Here is a 17,714-nt window from a genome sequence, read left to right as displayed (position 1 = left end):
CTGAAGCTGGCTCTTTGTAGTGCACCAATCCTTGTGGCGCCAGACCCGAAGCTCCCTTTCATCCTGGACACGGATGCCAGCAATGTAGGCCTCGGGGCCGTCCTATCCCAGGTGACTGCAGATGGAGAGAGGGTCATCGAGTATTACAGTCGGTCCTTCAACAGAGCTGAACGCAACTACTGTGTGACCCGGAGAGAACTGTTAGCCGTTGTCGAAGCTGTTCGTCATTTCAAGCATTACCTGTGTGGCCTTCCTTTCGTGGTCCGGACTGACCATGCCTCCCTGCGTTGGCTCCTCTCTTTCCGTGAGCCAGAGGGTCAGGTTGCCCGTTGGATAGAACAGCTACAGGAGTTTCAGTTTGAGATTCAGCACCGGAAGGGAGAAAACCACCAGAATGCTGATGGGCTGTCCAGGAGGAGCTGTTCAGCTGCGTGTCCACAGTGCAGTCGTCTACCTGGTAGCGCTGAGGGCACGTTGCCTGACGTGTTAGAGGATGAACTGCTAGCCATTCAGTGCCGAGCCATACTACCGGCCTCCAACATGTCCTGGGCTACCGAACAACGTAAAGATCCAGAGCTCCAGGTTGTGATCAGCTGGGTGGAGGCTGGACAGCGCCCATCCTGGGAAGATGTAGCTGCTCATGGACTCACAGTGAGGGGCCTGTGGTCCATGAGGGATGGGTTGGCCCTACATGACGGGGTGCTGAAGAGACGCTGGGTGGAGCCTGCAACAGGTTTACCTAAATGGCAGACTGTTGTCCCGATGTTTAGCTGCGGATTGGTCCTCGCAGCCATGCATGGGCAACCTGGAGTGGGTCACTTTGGGGTGAAAAAGACACTGAAGCGTGTGCGGCAACAGTTCTATTGGAGCACGTGCAGGAGGGATGTAGAGTCCTACTGCCGCCGGTGTGACGCATGCACTGCCCGTAAGGGACCCGTGGGCCGTTCCCATGCTCCACTTCAGCAGAGGAGGGTAGGCTATCCGATGGACCGTATAGCTGTGGATGTGATGGGGCCCTTACCGTTGACACCCCGGGGAAACCGTTACATCATCGTGGCTGTGGATTATTTCACCAAGTGGCCCGAGGCGTACGCTGTGTCCAATCAAGACGCGTGTACTACAGCTGAGGTGCTCCTTGGAGGCATGTTTGCTCGGTTCGGAGTGCCTGCAGAACTCCATACGGATCAAGGGCGGAACTTTGAGTCCCGCACCTTTGCAGATTTTTGTCAGCGGATGGGTATTCGGAAGACTCGAACCACTGCTCTCCACCCTCAAAGTGACGGCCTAGTCGAGAGGTACAACCGCACCCTTGCTGAACAGCTAGCCTTGTGTGTGCAGCAGGATCAGAGAGATTGGGACCTGCAGATTCCTCTGGTCCTCATGGCAAGCCGCACTGCAGTCCAAGAGTCCACAGGTTGTACTCCAGCGCTGTTGATGCTTGGTAGAGAGCTGCGGACCCCACCCTCACTCCTCATGGGCCTACCCCCAGATGCTCCAGATGCCCCTGCAGGGCTTGGGTATGCACACCAACTGCAGGACCGACTCCAGCTAGCTCACGACTTTGCACGCCATCAAGCCATTCAAGCTGGAATTCGGCAGAAGAGAGCATATGACCACCATAGTGCAGGACGTGACTTTACTGTGGGTGAGTTGGTCTGGGTGTATGGGCCAAAACGGAAAAAAGGACGGTCGCCCAAGCTCGACTCAGCGTGGGACGGGCCTGCGTACGTGGTAGAGAGAGTTGGGGAGGTGACATATCGCATCCGTAAAAGACCTGGAGCGCGGTGTGTGGTCCTCCACCGTGATAGGCTGGCTCCGTACCGAGGGGATCGTAATCCCTTTGTCCGTGGAAGTCCGCGTCGTTCCCCTGGGGTGAACTGCCCTGAACCTGGAGGAGCTGGACACGCAGCGCCAGGGGATGGGTGGGGAACCTCAGAGGAGGGCGAGGTCTGTCATCCCGTTGCCCTGGTCCCTGGGAGTGTTCCAGGAACACCTGGAGGAGCTGAACACGCAGCGCCAGGTGGACCTGGAGGCAACCAGGTTCAACCAGGCTTGGGATTGTGCTGGCCAAACCCCGCTTCGCCTGTGCTTGACGACCACAGGGGGGAGAGGGCCCACGGGCGTCGGCCCCAGCGGAGACCAGCAGGTGAGGGCCGTCCAGCGGCAGCGTGCTCCTCCTCGCCTGTGCCTGACGACCACAGGGAGGAGAGGGCCCACGGGCGTCGGCCCCAGCGGAGACTAGCAGGTGAGGGCCGTCCAGTGGCAGAGTGCTCCTCCTCGCCTGTGCCTGACGACCACAGGGAGGAGAGGGCCCACGGGCGTCGGCCCCAGCGGAGACTAGCAGGTGAGGGCCGTCCATCGGCAGCATGCCCCTCCTCGCCTGTGCCTGACGACCACAGGGAGGAGAGGGCTCACGGGCGTCGGCCCCAGCGGAGACCAGCAGGTGAGGGCCTTCCAGCGGCAGCGTGCTCCTTCTCGCCTGCGCCTGACAACCACAGGGAGGAGAGGGCTCGTAGGCGCTCAGCTCACCGGCTCGCGGACGTGGGATCGATCACGCGCCCACCGAAGACCGGCAGCACCGGACGACATTCCTGTGTCGCCCCTTGGTGCTGTGCTTCCGGGGACATCACCGCAGCGGCTCCAGCAACATCAGCCTGCGTATAGCTTGAGGCCCAGGAGAGGGCTTCGCCCGCCTCGACGCTTTGATGAGGCCATCTTTCCTCGAGGGCGAGGAACTTAAAGGGGGGGGGCAGTGTAGCGCCGAGGCTATTTGCCCCGTGTTGGACTTTCCCCTGTGTTCCCCTGTGTCTTCTGTTTTCCCGGCGTGTGCGCGTGTGTGTGTGTGTGCGTGCGAGAGTGTCTGTGTCTCCCTCTCCCTTCTGTGTCATAGAATGTGTCAATAAGTTCTGATGTGTTTTGATTGGGGGGAGGTGTCCGGGAGGGAATATTTAGGGGTTCGGATAGGTTAGCGATTGATAAGGGGAGGGAATAGAATAGGGGGTTCTAAGACGTCTAGTAAGTTTAGTCAGAGTAGAAGTGAATTACGTGCGAGTGAGTTGTGTTGCGTTGTGTTGTCTGCCGATGAGAATGAATGACAAGAGATTGAGACGTAATTTATCAATATCAGTTTGTTATTTTGTAGTGGACACCTCCTGCTACCCGTACCTTAGCCTGTACATCCTTTTGAGAAATAAATAACCGGAGTTTGGAACGATATCCCAGCCTCCCCGTCTCCTAACTACTCTTCGGCATTACAATATATATACATACATACACACACACATACAGTATATCCATGCATACATATGTATTGTATGTAGTATTGCATTACTAGCCTATTCTAATTTGGTTTGTTCTATTGACATGGAATGAATGAACAGGCACACGTGACTATGGAGTAGGTCTACTTCACAATTCAGATTTTCAGATGGTGCGTTGTGGCTGACAACGGCCCTAAAATCTCGAGTGTCTAGGTTTATTGTTGGTTCCTGGTTGCTGTAGTGCAATGATGTCATCTGCTGGCCGTGCCGCGCAATAGCGCCACAACATATTTAATTTCATAGTGACTCATGGACAAGGGGAAATGCCATTAACGGCGGTCCGTCATGCTATCCGGCAAAAGATTCTTTGGACGCCGCCATTGGCCGAATACCGGCGCCCATTGACTTACATTGAACACATGTAAACAAAACGTCAATTATGTGCTCAAACTAACGCCGCTGACTTATGACAAAAACCATTCCACTTTGATACGAAACTACATTTTTGTACAACATTTATCCAGCAAAAATTACAGAATTTGGATTAAGTAATGTGGAGAAATATCGATATTAAGAAAATTGCCGCTGCGTGCCCTAGCGGAAATTCCAGTAGAAATCCAGTTGAAAATCCAGTTGAGATCCAGTAGGAATCCAGTTGAGATCCAGTAGAAAATCAGTAGGAAACCAGTTGGAAACCATTTTGAAACCAGTAAAAAGTTCAACTGGTTTTATTGGTTTTTATATGGAAATTGGAACACTTCTACTGGTGGGTAACTGGTCTCTACTGGATTGTATTGGTAAGGTCCAGTTAAAGAAACCTACTGGTTGATGAACTGGTGTTAAATGGTATGAACTGGTTTAAGATTATATTATATTTTTTTACTGGTGTGTAACTGGTCTCTACTGGATTGTATTGGTAAGGTCCAGTTAAAGAAACCTACTGGTTGAATGAATTGGTGTTAAATGGTATGAACTGGTTTAAGATTAAATTATATTTTTTAACTGGTGTGAATTGGTCTGTAATGGTTTTAACTGGTGACAACAGGTTTGTACTTTAGAAAAACAAAAATAGATATGACTCAGCTTAAAACTCTAGTTGTTTTACATAGGCCTACAAATGTTTTCAATTATCAACTTCTCCTTTTTTAAAATGTGCAATTCTATTTTCCTACTATTATACCTACTCCCAGAACAATTAACAAAGAACAACATATTTCAAAAGGTATGATTATGGCGGTTTTTATTTTTTTCTGTTAAGATCTATGATTTTTTTCTGAAATGAATACTCCTATTTTCTTGTGGCGTACAGCCACCTCAGCTTCTCCTACGCCATTGTCCACAACCCATCGCTTGAATGTGTCTGAAAAACAAAAACAAAAACAACAAAAATATCAGAAACAATTCATGTTCATGTTTTTGTTTTGTTATATTTTTTAATAGAAATAGAATCGGTTCTCTGTTAAACGTGAATGAATTGATACCCTTTACTGCCTGATATTTCTCAGGAGTGAGGGGAGGTTTTGCTGTAACTGTTTTGGTAAGCTATGGTTTGAATGTATCTTGCCATCTGAGCAGGGAAGCGATGGCAAGGTACATTCAAACCATAGCTTACCAAACCAAGCATAGCCTTGACATACAGTGATCTGCGACTCCGATTGGGCTGCACAGGATATTGACAAAACATATTGTTAATCAGTTTGATTCAATACACTTCTTTTAAAGAGATTGCATTTGAACTTGCATTTTTTTATTGCATTATTATTCACTCACCCATAGGCTGACCTCCCAACACGCGGGCAGTGTTTGTATGAATTGCCTCTATGGTTGCCCGAAGACCATCCCTCTCTTTTTTTATTTTTGTGTTTCCAAATCTTTGTATCTGTCATTTAACACGTTTGAGAGAAAAACACAAAAAACAAAACAAAACTCAAATAGTTATCCTTTCTTACACAAGCTGAGCGTGTGCGTGTAAAATAAGATCTTGAATTTACCTTTGTTTGAGGTCTTCATTTTCGGAGGATATTTTTTTGTTTTTGGTCTTTAATTGCTGGTAAGCTTTTTTGATGTTTCCAAACATCCTTTGGGGAACAACACCATCATCTGATACATCAGAATCCTAAATGCGAAGTAAAAATAAAGTATGTAATTTATGTCAGCACAAAGGGTCATCAGAATCTGTTTTTCTGTAAAACCATACACATTTTCTTGTAAAAAACTTAACATGCAGTCATCATGTGCAAAGCACTTTACCTTGTCATCAGAGACATCCAAAAAGTCCTATAAACACAAAAACCTTAGTATATTCAAATGCAGTTTATAATAGTTGGATCCATCTAAAGCAATAGTAAAGATGGGATATATCCCCACAATTGCAAATGGACATGATAAGCATTTCATTACCTCAGCATCAAATAATGTGGGATTCCGACTGGATGGTCCGACTCCCTCCAAAGCATCCTAAAAACAACCAATAAGATTTTTTGCTGATTGCTTCTTTTCTGTTCTTATCGTTTACTTGTATGTCCAATTTCATTCATGTCAATAAGTGATGCTGTAACTGATGTTCCTTTAAATGACATGGGCCTTAAGTGCTGAGGTCTTACCTCATATACAAGGAATTTGGTCTCTGCATTTATCCCATCCGTGAATTAGGGAACACACAGAGCACACAGTGAACACACTCAGTGAGGTGAAGCACACAAAAGCACACACTAACCCGGAGCAGTGAGCTGCCTTGCTACAGTGGCGCTCAGGAGGCAGTGAGGTTAGGTGCCATATTCAAGGACACTTCAGCCGTGGATGTGGACATGGGAGAGCAGTGCAGTGGTTGGGGATCGAACTGGCAACCCTTTGGTTTCAAGCCCGAACCCCTAACCAGTAAGCCACAGCTGCCCCTGCCTGTGTTGTGTGTCATGAAGATTTGAAGATATGGGCATTGTGTGAGGAAGTCTTACCTCAAACTCAGAGGGGACCAGAGCCACTTGGTTGGGAGATCGCTCCACACCATGCTATATGACAAAAACCTCAGTAAACTAATATGTATTCATCATCATTCATCAAATATATGGTCAATGACTGTAGAAGTCTTACCTGAAACTCTGAGGCTGTTTCATTTTTTTTGAGAAGTTTCTTTTTTTGGGGGATGGGTGATCTCACAAAGGTTGCGTCCTGTAAATAAATACCTTTGTAAAGGGTTCGTTTTTCGTAAAGACTGCAGTTCTATTTGGTATGTTGTTATGTATCCCGTTTAATACTATTTATCTTAGCCTTGTTTAGCCTTAACTTTACATTAAAGAAAGCAAACTTACCAAGGGGTTTCCTTTTCTTGGCAGCTAATTTTTTTCCTATTATTTTCTGCATGAATTGTCTGTCCCCTTCTCTTTCATGTGTCTTAATTATCTGAGAGGTGATTGAAATACAATGTGCCGTTTTGGGCTTGTTAGTGTCAAAGTGGCAAATTGCAACTTAAGACAGTGTTACAGTTTTCCTCAGTTGCTTTGGTGCGTTTCTCAGATCAGGAATGAAAATTCTAACTATTCACAACTATTAGTTCAACCTTCACAACATTTATTCATTTGTGCACATCATAGTAGCAATTTCTCCTTCCTCTGAACAAATTGCAAATGTGAAGCGTACATATTCACTGCTGTGCAAATGTTAATAGTGATGTGAGAAAAGCATCAAAGTGACTGAGGAATAACTGTAAATGCTGTGGGGATGCAAATCTTCTTATTGCTTTTTCACAAATGCTAAGGTATTTGCAGGCTTAGTGCTGTGTTAGTGAATGGCAGGCTTACTTTTTTGGTGCCATGGAAGGCTGTTTTCTTTTCTTTTCTCATTGGCCAACAAAGGCTCTTGCCTGATCTTGGGCACAGGAGGTCTTTTGAGCTCCATTTGCTTCCTCAGATTGTCCTCATCCTCTGTAATACAAAAAGATAGATAGAAAGATAGATAGATAGATAGATAGATAGATAGATAGATACCAGAGGGCAATTTTAGATATGCAGCAACTTATACAGTACATACACACATATCTCACACACATACAATAGATGTAATCACCCAGTTATATAAAAGTAAAGAGTGAGGATTACTAGGCCTGATAGTGCCAGTAGGGACTGCACCTATGATACATTGACCCTGATTGGTGCTAGGTGGAGTATGTGCAATGGTGGTAGTGCAAAAGTAAACAGTGCAGGGGCATCATCAGTGCAAGCACTGTTTTTGTTATAAGAATGTGGAAAAATAAGAGTATGATTAATTGACACAATTAATGTAATTACTTGACACAAAAAGATATACTAGGAGAACACTAGCACAACAGGAAGTCAGAATGACAGTCAGGCCTACATTGTGCATTATCTTATATATAATAGGCCTATATTATTTTGAACTAGTTAAAATCATTAGGCCTACTACAGCAAAGGCCTACCATGGCCTAGCCTACACTCATATGTCTACAATGGTTACAATGTGTGAGCCTAGTTATTTGATGATAGGCTACAGTCCAGAGAGGCGACCGCCTGACACAACATTAACGTTAGTGCGGCGACCGTCTGTATCAACAGGACATAAGGTAACCCAAGCAAGCTGTCACCCCTACTGCTCATGATGACTTCATGTAACTGAAGGTAAGCGATCAGGCTAGTGGACGTTTCATAAGCCTACACTCAGCAAATGTGTCATACCTAACCGCTAAGTTAAGTTACCTTTGGAACCAGATTTATGCATGAGCCTGTCTGACAGCTATGCTAACGTAACGCTAGCTAACGTTAGCGCTAACGTTAACAGAGTCTAGTATTTGTTACTACACCGTATCAGAGAGCTAAATTAATAATGACATTATAAAGTCTATGTAAGCCTTTTATACACATGGACTGTAGTGTGTTATTCATACTTACCAGACAAGAGCAGTAGCATTTGGGCTTGGTAGTATGCTCCATCAGACCACATCATCCACCACGTCAAACAAGGGATTTGTTTTGCTGCGTTAACGTTGAAGTCCTTAATGTCCTCGCAGGAAACAATTCTTCTATAGCACTTCTAATTGTCTGCTAAATATCGTACTAGGGCAAACATTTTAAAGTTAAAATGTATAGCTTCCACTATTGTACGTTAAGCTGTACTCGCTATGGCTATGGACACAATACGTTATTAACGTTAGTAATTCTAGAGTGCTGTAATTTAAATAGTAGCCTATGTGCGCGTGACCTTATTTTCGCGTGAGAATTTGGTAGTTTCAGGCTCGTGCAGTAGGCTACATTAATGCAGCCAGTGTTATCTTTTCGTGGCTCGTAGGCCTACTTGAATTCATGACTGGACAGATTAGGCCACATTGTCACTAAGCACGTGATCGTTTTCCATTTCTAAAAAGTTTTGTAATTATAAACATATTATAAACATCTAATATAAGCAGGCCTGTGTTCATTTACTCATATTTGTATTTATAGGCCTATGCATATCCAAGAAATGACCTCAAGGACTTACAAACAGTTTTTGGACCCACAGAGAGTGTCCTGAATTCCCAGGAATTCAAGATGGAGAAAGACCAAGACCAACACCTGTACAGACCAGACCAAGGTAGCCGACAGTCTGTTGATGGCAATTTAGGACTCTATAAGAAGAATAAATTAGCCTACTGCAATCTAATAAAATGTATATCTTTGACAGGAATGTGACAGAATGATCTGATGCTGTTCATTTCAGTCTAATGAAACTCAAGGATTTCTATGTTTTTTCAACAGAGACATGAAGAAGATGAAGAAGAAGGTGGATATTGTATAAGGAACAAGAGGTGCAGCCACACAAATAATTCACAAATTCATATTAAGGAACACCTTGCTAGTATTTTCAAAAAATGCATTTCAAATGATACCATTTTAGCATTCTGTCTTAATTTAACATCATGCCCAAGACTGAAAGTCGCAGAGGATTTTGATGGCACAACTGTTTTAGGACAGGGTCGCCCCTATGAATTAAATTATGAGGAGAGGGACCTCTTCTAGAGATTTGGCATCAGAGTAACATCAGAAACTGTCTACTTAAGAGCTATTTACCACGGTCAGAGAATAGATACCCTGGAGTATATTACCCTCCAGAATTATTGGCACCTCTGCTAAAGTTGACTAAAAACCGGTATAAAAAATAGGGCCCTATCATGACAGTCGAAAGCGCATCGTCACTCGTTAAAAGCTTATTCAAATTTAGTAGGATGTCCAGTCCACATTGGGAGTGTTTTCGTTATCAAACGTCGAGCGCATGGCGCAACAAGGTGTTCCATGGTTTCTTAATCATGTGTGGGTGTGTTTGGGGCGTAACATCATTTAAACCAATGAGAATGACATCTGTCATTCCCTTTAACGGCGCAAAGCGCAATCAAAGAATGCATCAGTATTTTGACATTCAACAGCGCATTTGAAGGAGGCTGCTTGGTATGGAATAGTAATTCCACTAAACCATGCTCTACTAAAACCTAGCATAGCCTTAACGCATTTGCACTCATCTATTATTTGAACTCATTGGCAAAGTGAAACTAACTCCACCATGGTGTCAGTCAACGACAAGACAGTTATATGCAGTTACTTTCACTATTGACTGACAATGGGTTACCATCGAAAACATAGGCTGGAAAAAGCAAAACTTACTGTACCCTAATATTGCTCAAATGACTGAATAAAAAAACACTTATCCTGCAGAGGAGTTGCTTATATATCTCGTGACAGTGCGTCTTCAGCTGTGCTCCATACGTGTCTCTCGCCTCTCCCCCTAATCACTTTTAACCGTCATTACCAATTTGCAAACGATGGTGAATAACTACTCATCATGAGATGTACAATATTTCGTAACATCTTTATTCTAATTATATTTCCCATTGTAATCGTGCAATTTGTAATGTTCTGCATGGACGTGCGCTGGTGTGCGTTCATGGATGATATAGGATGGTGCACCCGCCAATATGACTATTGACAATGCGCTCTTAAAATAACATATAAACAACTCGCCATAGACTTCTGACCAGGTGTACAATAGCGATTTTTAGACAATGCGCTAGGCCATTCCCTCGGTTGTTAATTGCCACACCCCTGGGCGCATTGTTTAAAAAATCAACGTGCAAAATAAGGAATTAAACTTTGCGCCGGCTGGAAAACAAGTTTTACGCCATGCTCCCAGGGTGCAAAATACAGCCCATAATCTGTTTAGATCAGGGGACTGAGATGGCAATGTCCGAAGCTTGATTTTGTGTTCAGCAAACCATATTTGTTTTGATCTGGATGTTTGCTTTGGTTCATTGACCTGATGAATGATCCAATCATGACCAACTTTTAGTGTCTTGGCAGAGATTGACAGATTTCCTTTTATTTGAAAATGTTCAGTTTTTTCTTGGTGTTCATGATACCATGCACCTTAATTAGGTTCCCAAGGCCTTTGGGAATAAAAACAGCCCCACAATAGCACAGCCCCTCCACCATAATTCTCATTAGGCATGGGGTTCTTTTCAGTATAGTCATTCTTCTATGTATGCCAAACACACCTAAAGTGTTTCTAGCCAAAGAGCACAATTTTCATTTCATCTGACAATAGACCACACTTCCAGACAGAGTCACTGTACCATTCAGTAACTCCTGCCGTTTATATTTGGTAATTAAATGACTGGACAGGCTTTTACTTGGCATGCCCTCTAAATAAGCTATTAGCAATGAGGTAACTTTTGAAGATTTTTGGGGGGACTTTTTTTGACCCCCAAGATGGTACCTTTGTCTGTAACTCTCCAACAGTGGTTCTTATGGAATTTTTTGCCTATCTTACCATCCTCCATACTGTACGTGTGGACAAGATAACCATGGGTCTTTGTCCATTTTAAACAAAGTACCTAGTTTTCATAGACATTCTCTGACTTACAAATGTCAACACACTTTCATTTTATTTAAGTTTAGTGTATTATCTTGTCTTTCCGATGTTGAGAAATGACTAGAGGATTTAGCCTCAGTGTGACTTTTTTTTCATACCATAGTGAAAAAGAAAGTCATGAACTACTTCAGAAAGTTCACAGACACTCTGATTAACTTAAATAAATTAAAATTAGATAGGAAAATGCAAATTTTTTTAGGGATGCCAATAATTGTGAGCAACGTGTTTTTGTTAAAAATATGTATTTCTTGATGAGATTTTCCTTTTTCTCAAAATAAATTTGTTTACCTTCAAGGTTGGATTTTTCCTATTTGTTTTCAATGTGAGATTACAATAAATCACCAACAGATAGATTAGCAGAGATGCCAATAATTCTGGAGGGTAGGCTACTGTAGATGCAAAAAAAACAAACAATTCCAGAATGCAATTAACAAACAATACATTTGGAGAAATCAATCAAATTCTTACTTGTAACTTAAGTAGCCTAAATCTTTCAATCTTGGTTACAAAGTTGTAAATCTTGAATTTCCCCTTGGGGATCAATAAAGTATCTATCTATCTATCTATCTATCTATCTATCTATCTATATCTAAACACAATGCATATAACTCACATTGCATAAGATAAAAACATGATTGTGTCACCAAGTGAAATTGTAAGTAAATGCTTAATTATTAACCACACTGATAAACTGTATGTATGTACATTTCCCAATTTTTATGAGCGAGACTAAGGTGAAGTAAGAAAAGAAAAATAAATTACATATCAAACTCAAATCTGGTGTTTCTGTCATTTACATTACCCGTTTTTGTGTTAAGTTTTCTGAATTGTGTTGTTAAAATATGTAAAATACGTAGTGGGCTCAAAATAGCACGGTTTTGCATAGGCTATTATTCAATGCAGAAATGTAAACAGTATTGTTATTTTTTTCACGTAATAGGCCAAGGTAAATTGAAATGTCCTTGTATGTATCCATTGTCCATTCATTGTAAAATTGTAAATTGGTTTACTTCTGGTTTGCCAGACCAGTTGAGACCAGTTACTGAACCAATTGCGACCCATAACCATTGAAATTGCAGACACCAGTTACATTCAACTGGATTGAACTGGTGAGCATGCCCAGTCCAAAAGTTCGATTGGTTCTATTGGTATTTAAATGGTTTCAACTGGTGTTACTAACTGGGTAAACCAGTAGAAAATCAAAAACCCAGTTGGAACCAGTTGCAACCAGTACAGACCATTTCAGACCAGTTCAGACCAATAGGCTTCCTATTGGATTTTCTACTGGAATTTCCACTAGGGTGACGCCGAGTTAATGGCATTTCCCCTTGTCCATGAGTCACGTATAACAGGTCACGTCGGTGGCCGTTATCCCTCACATGAGTAATGACATTCAAAAACGTACCTTTATATTACATTACAATTTATAAAGGAACGAAATGTCAAAAGAATTAAGCAATATGTTTGCTGGATGACACGAATATTAGTAAGGAAAAACAAGATTTTTACCGTAATGTCCAGTGAAATTACATATTGTATAGCGACCAGAGGGGGGAGACATCATTCTAGTTGAGCTAGTTAGCACAAAGGCTCATGGGACTGTTTATGGTTAAGATAAAAGTCATGTTTTAGTGTTGTTATGTGCATGTTCACTTGCCTTCTGTGGTTTCCAGTGTGTGTGTGACTATTAATAGTGTCAAGTTCATGTTAACTTTTACTAATACTTTAACCACCGCGACTGAGTCTTAGTGTGTTTGGCTATGTCTGCCCAGTATTGTAATATTGAGTGTTCATGTCTGGTTCCAAATAAATACAGTACACCTTGTGGTCGTGCGGTGTAAGGGACGCAAGGGTTTTAAATTAACATAATCTGACTCACTTGCATCTTTCCGCGAGCGCTCGCCACAATATGTTGTGGCGCTATTGCGCGGCACGGCCAGCAGATGACATCACTGCACTACAGCAGTGGTCCCCAAACTACGGCCCGCCCGCCACCTCATTTTGGGTGGCCCCCCAAAACATGTCTGTGGTATATATATCTGGCTCGAGGTATTAGTCTGAGCGAATTAGGGTTGAAGGTGGAAGTAAATACAGCAAAAGGATATTTGGTATCAATCGAACCGTAATTTCATGTAGATTAAGAATTTCAAGTGCCTACAGTGCAGATTTGTACCAGAAAAAAGATATACAGCTTTGAATGGACCATGGTATAATGATTATTGGGCCAAAATCGTATATAGATATTAGCTGATATCTCCCATACTGGTAAAATGATCTTTACCAAACTTGGTGTACTTACTCACCATAAGTTCTTGATGAAATTAGTAGGTGTTTAATGTCTTGGGTCTATAGGTCAAGGTCACGTGAGGTCATAGTTGACATGCAATGTTTGTTTTATACCTCTCAAGCAGATTGAAGGATCCTCATTAAACCCAACACAGTTAATTGAGCCTAAATTAACTAATAAGGCATTAAAGATCATGGAGTCACAGGTAGAGGTTAAAGGTCATGAGGCTATAGCTGGCTGAGGCATAGAATCAACTATCTGAATTGACATTAAAAAAGATTAAGACATTTATTAAAGCAAAACAAACTTTATTTTCTGTATAAAAACAGTTGTTTCAACCTCTACATCTTATTTTAGTATTGTAGTAGTAGCCTTTCTAATTTGCTGTTTTAAAAATGCAAACATCTGTGTAAATACCTGTTTTAAAATAACTGTTTCAGTTCAGAGTTTTCGATTAAATCCAAACCATTTCTGTCAAACATCTGATAAACATTGTCATCTACAGCTATTTCCTTCAACTTAAATTATAATGCCAGACAATTGATGTAAATGTCTATGTTGATAGAATACTGTTAGAAATAAAAACTACCCTTGCATCGCATTGCAATAGTTATACTTTGTTCCCTGAAGTTGGTAGTAGGCATATAAGCAACGGCAGCAGCGGACTGATAGGATTCTACTAGGTATTATGGTGGGTTTTCAGGATGTGAAGGGATGTAATCATGGGTTTCATAAAGTACTGGGGGTACCAGGATGAGAGGATCTCCTCCTTACATGGTTAAGGCAGAGGGGGTGTTATCAAGCTGGTGAGAACTGGACAGGACAGGGATGAGGAGGCCACTGTGCCTTACGAGTTAGGGCCTAGGGTCTAGCTAGGAAGAGAATAAGATAAGGCCTTATTTCACCAAACTGGAAGGAAACAGAAAAACTTAGGGCTACACTATTTTACTTTTGTTACCTATGCATTACATAGGTTTGCATATAGTTTTATGCATGATGGGAAGATGGTTTCCACCAATGTAAGCGACCCTGCTTGGTACTGATTGGTGAAGGGTGTTGAGGGAGAGGGGGTGTTATCAAGCTAGTGAGGACTGGACAGGACAGGGATGAGGAGGCCACTGTGCCTTATGAGTTAGGGCCTGTCTAGCTAGGAAGAGAATAAGATAAGAAGGCCTTATTTCACCAAACTGGAATGAACCAGAAAAACTTAGGGTTACACTATTTTACATATGTTACCTATGCATTACATAGGTTTGCATATAGTTTTATGCATGATGGGAAGATGGTTTCCACCAATGTAAGCGACCCTGCTTGATACTGATTGGTGAAGGGTGTTGATGGAGATGGCGTGAGAGGGTGGCACTTCTCAAGGGCTGAGGAGTATAAAATATAGAGTACAGCAGTCTTCCCCAAACTTTTTCTTCCGAGGGCCAGCTAACTATGCCTGGCTCTAAGAGAGGGCCAGAGATTCGGAGTATATTAGTAAACATAAATAGCTTAGTGCTGTGAACAACAGCAGTCTACCTTAGTTGAATATTCCATTACATTTAATCATAGGCTACTGCAATTTAATACCATTATTAGCTGTGTTTATATTGCCATCATGCCATATCAGTGTAAAATGTAGCTCAAATGAAATAATACTAATAAAAATACTTTAACATTCCCAAAAGTATTAGCAGGGAGTCCCAAAAGTGTATTTTATCCAAAATGTGTGAACTCTGAACTCTGTGTATTTGCATACACAGCTCAAGTTGTGAACAAGCAATATCCTACAAATAATTTGAAGTTCTCAAACTATGAGAGTTTTATGAAGTGCAGGCAAAAACATCTGAAATGACCACTTTCACTCACCTGATGAGAACTTGTGAATTTGTATGAACATTTGAACGAGTGAATAAAAAATATAAATAATTATCCCAGAAAGTCCCAGAAATATGACTTGACTTAGTTAGTTATTAAAAATTAATTGATACACTTCTAGAATACTTTGAGCACTAATGCAGTCAGCCTCTTGCATTGTTTGCAGGTAGGCCTACGTTTCATTCCGTTTTCGATGACAAACGCAAAACGGCGCCAAAACAACCACCAGTGGACAAAAAGAGTATTACGTGTGTACTGTTAATACTCGCCATAGAGAATGAATGGGGGAAATTACGGAAGTTATAGTTTGACGATGTCGTACTCCCATGCGGGCCAGATGCTATATACCGCGGACTTGTTTTGGGGGGCCACCCAAAATGAGGTGGCGGGCCGTATCCGGCCCGCGGCCCGTAGTTTGGGGACCACTGGAGTACAGTATAGCCATCCTGCACACAATTGGATAACACTAGACCAATGTTTACTCCACTCACATCCATCTGGGATTGCTTCCGTTGAGAGTGATTTCGGTATCAGATTTTATGGTAGAGCCAATCAGTACGCAGGACGGGAGTTTCTTAGATGTGACGTAGCGTAGAAGCGACTGTGAGACTGTTCTCAGCGTCACGGGTTGGCTTCAATGTGAGTGGTTGAAGTTGCATGTTAATAGAGGACGGACAAGTGGCTTATCCAATCATATGCAAGGATTTTTGATAAGGCCCAGCCTTCTGAAACACCACTCCAATGGATCGATCCCAGATGGATTAGTGGAGCTATGTGGAACGAAATTCATCTGGCGAGAGTCAGTCTCATCATACATTGCAGTGAAATGGAAAATAATGAATCAAGACAGTACTGAGCACAACTAAACACTGATATTCATCCCAGGGGAAAATATTGCTTTTTACAACAGTCTCATCTTTCAGAAACAAAATTTAGAAAATGAACTGCTATCCTAATACTTTGTGTCTCTTAATGTGCTTGGTAAGAAATGATAAGGTGGCTTGTAACAAATTCGTATTTAATAAGATTATTGATATCTACCGTCAAAATCTTCCAAAATATTTAGATATTATTTTTTGCCCACCCCTAACTTCAACTGAACAGAGAACAACGGACATGCCACATTACTAACATCAAAACTGGAAGACAATGCTAGTCTACAGGGTCACAGAAATTGCCAGGAGAAAGTGGACAACACCTTGTCCATGAAGGGAAAAATAGCAAGGGCCACAGTTAACAGTCATATTAACTTATGGAAAGTCACAACAGCAGAGAAAGCTATAATTTACAGATGGAAGTAGCACTGCTTGTTCTGTGAAAAGGACTGCATGGGCAATATTGAAAGAGATATTGGTCAGGTCATGACTATGCTAGTGGAAGTATTTCACTTATGTAACTGCTAAGCACATTTGCCTACAGTAATTGCAATCAGATACTTGATTCTTAAAGGAGGGGTATTAAACTCATTGTGCTGTAGATAGGGACTCCCCATGTCAAAAACAACCAAGTCTATGTTGTGCTACATAACAAAAGTTCACTATATTTACAGTAATTGAATTGAACATGGCATGTTGATTAGCATGTCTCCACCGTCTATAACCTTGTATGTCGGGATGAAACTGACCTTAACCTTTGACCCCATGGCCCTGAGTCCCTAAGTTCATCTAACTTGTATAGACAATAAATGTACTAGAGTTAATGAAGATACATCAGTCTGCTTTGGAGATATGAACCAAATACTGCATGTGAGTTATTTGTGTGACCCCTTGTAACCTTGACCTTTGACCTCAAGACCTAAATTGTCTTGCCAGCTCTTTGACAACTTGTAGTGGGTAAGTAGACCAAGTTTGATGAATATCTTTTAATTGGCTTAAGAGATATCAGCTAATATCAAGATGTACTAACATACGTTTTTGGCCCAAAAGCCATTGTGCCATGCTCCATTCAAAGCCCTATATATTTTTTTCGGTACAAATCTGCGCAAATTCTTAATCTACAGAAAATTATGATTCAAATGATACCAAATATGCTTTTGCTGTATTTACTTCCACCTTTGACCCTTTTCTAGGCTAATTCGCTCAGACTATATGTTTGGAGTCGAAATCGACTAACCGGCCCCGTTAGAGGGCCCCAGTGAGATTGGTGGGCTGCAGTCACATGGTATACGCAACCGTCTCGTCTGATGATGATGCACGTAAATCGACGTCCGAACAGGAAACGTTTCGCGGAATGTTTTTAAAAACAGCAGGAACGTGTTGTACCTTTTAATAAACAATATTTTGTTAGCTTTGATGATCGGTCCTGTGTCGTGACTTTTGCTTTGCTAAAACGACGGTCCAAACCAGCGATGGATTATTGAAATGTACATGGACAAAGCTAACAAACTATATCACTTC

General features: G+C 42.2%; 2 long non-coding RNA genes across 2 annotated transcripts; one reads left to right on the top strand and one right to left on the bottom strand.

Moving 5' to 3' along the window:
• Positions 1 to 3,870: 3,870 nt before the first annotated feature.
• Positions 3,871 to 8,251, bottom strand: LOC143138192 (uncharacterized). The gene is made up of 8 exons (XR_012990156.1): positions 8,162 to 8,251; positions 7,058 to 7,180; positions 6,351 to 6,428; positions 5,661 to 6,268; positions 5,511 to 5,537; positions 5,252 to 5,376; positions 5,031 to 5,139; positions 3,871 to 4,620 (listed from the first exon to the last, which is right to left on the bottom strand). It is a non-coding gene; the product is annotated as an uncharacterized LOC143138192 (long non-coding RNA).
• Positions 7,807 to 12,093, top strand: LOC143138193 (uncharacterized). Its single transcript, XR_012990157.1, has 3 exons — positions 7,807 to 7,891; positions 8,711 to 8,840; positions 9,005 to 12,093. It is a non-coding gene; the product is annotated as an uncharacterized LOC143138193 (long non-coding RNA).
• Positions 12,094 to 17,714: the final 5,621 nt, after the last annotated feature.

The sequence above is a fragment of the Alosa pseudoharengus genome, unplaced genomic scaffold (genome assembly GCF_046254945.1).
Source record: "Alosa pseudoharengus isolate Yale_2024_CS ecotype anadromous, Long Island Sound unplaced genomic scaffold, YU_APseudo_1.1 YU_APseudo_1.1_scf_21, whole genome shotgun sequence".
Lineage (NCBI taxonomy): Eukaryota > Metazoa > Chordata > Actinopteri > Clupeiformes > Clupeidae > Alosa > Alosa pseudoharengus.
This window is presented reverse-complemented; position numbering and strand designations above follow the sequence as displayed.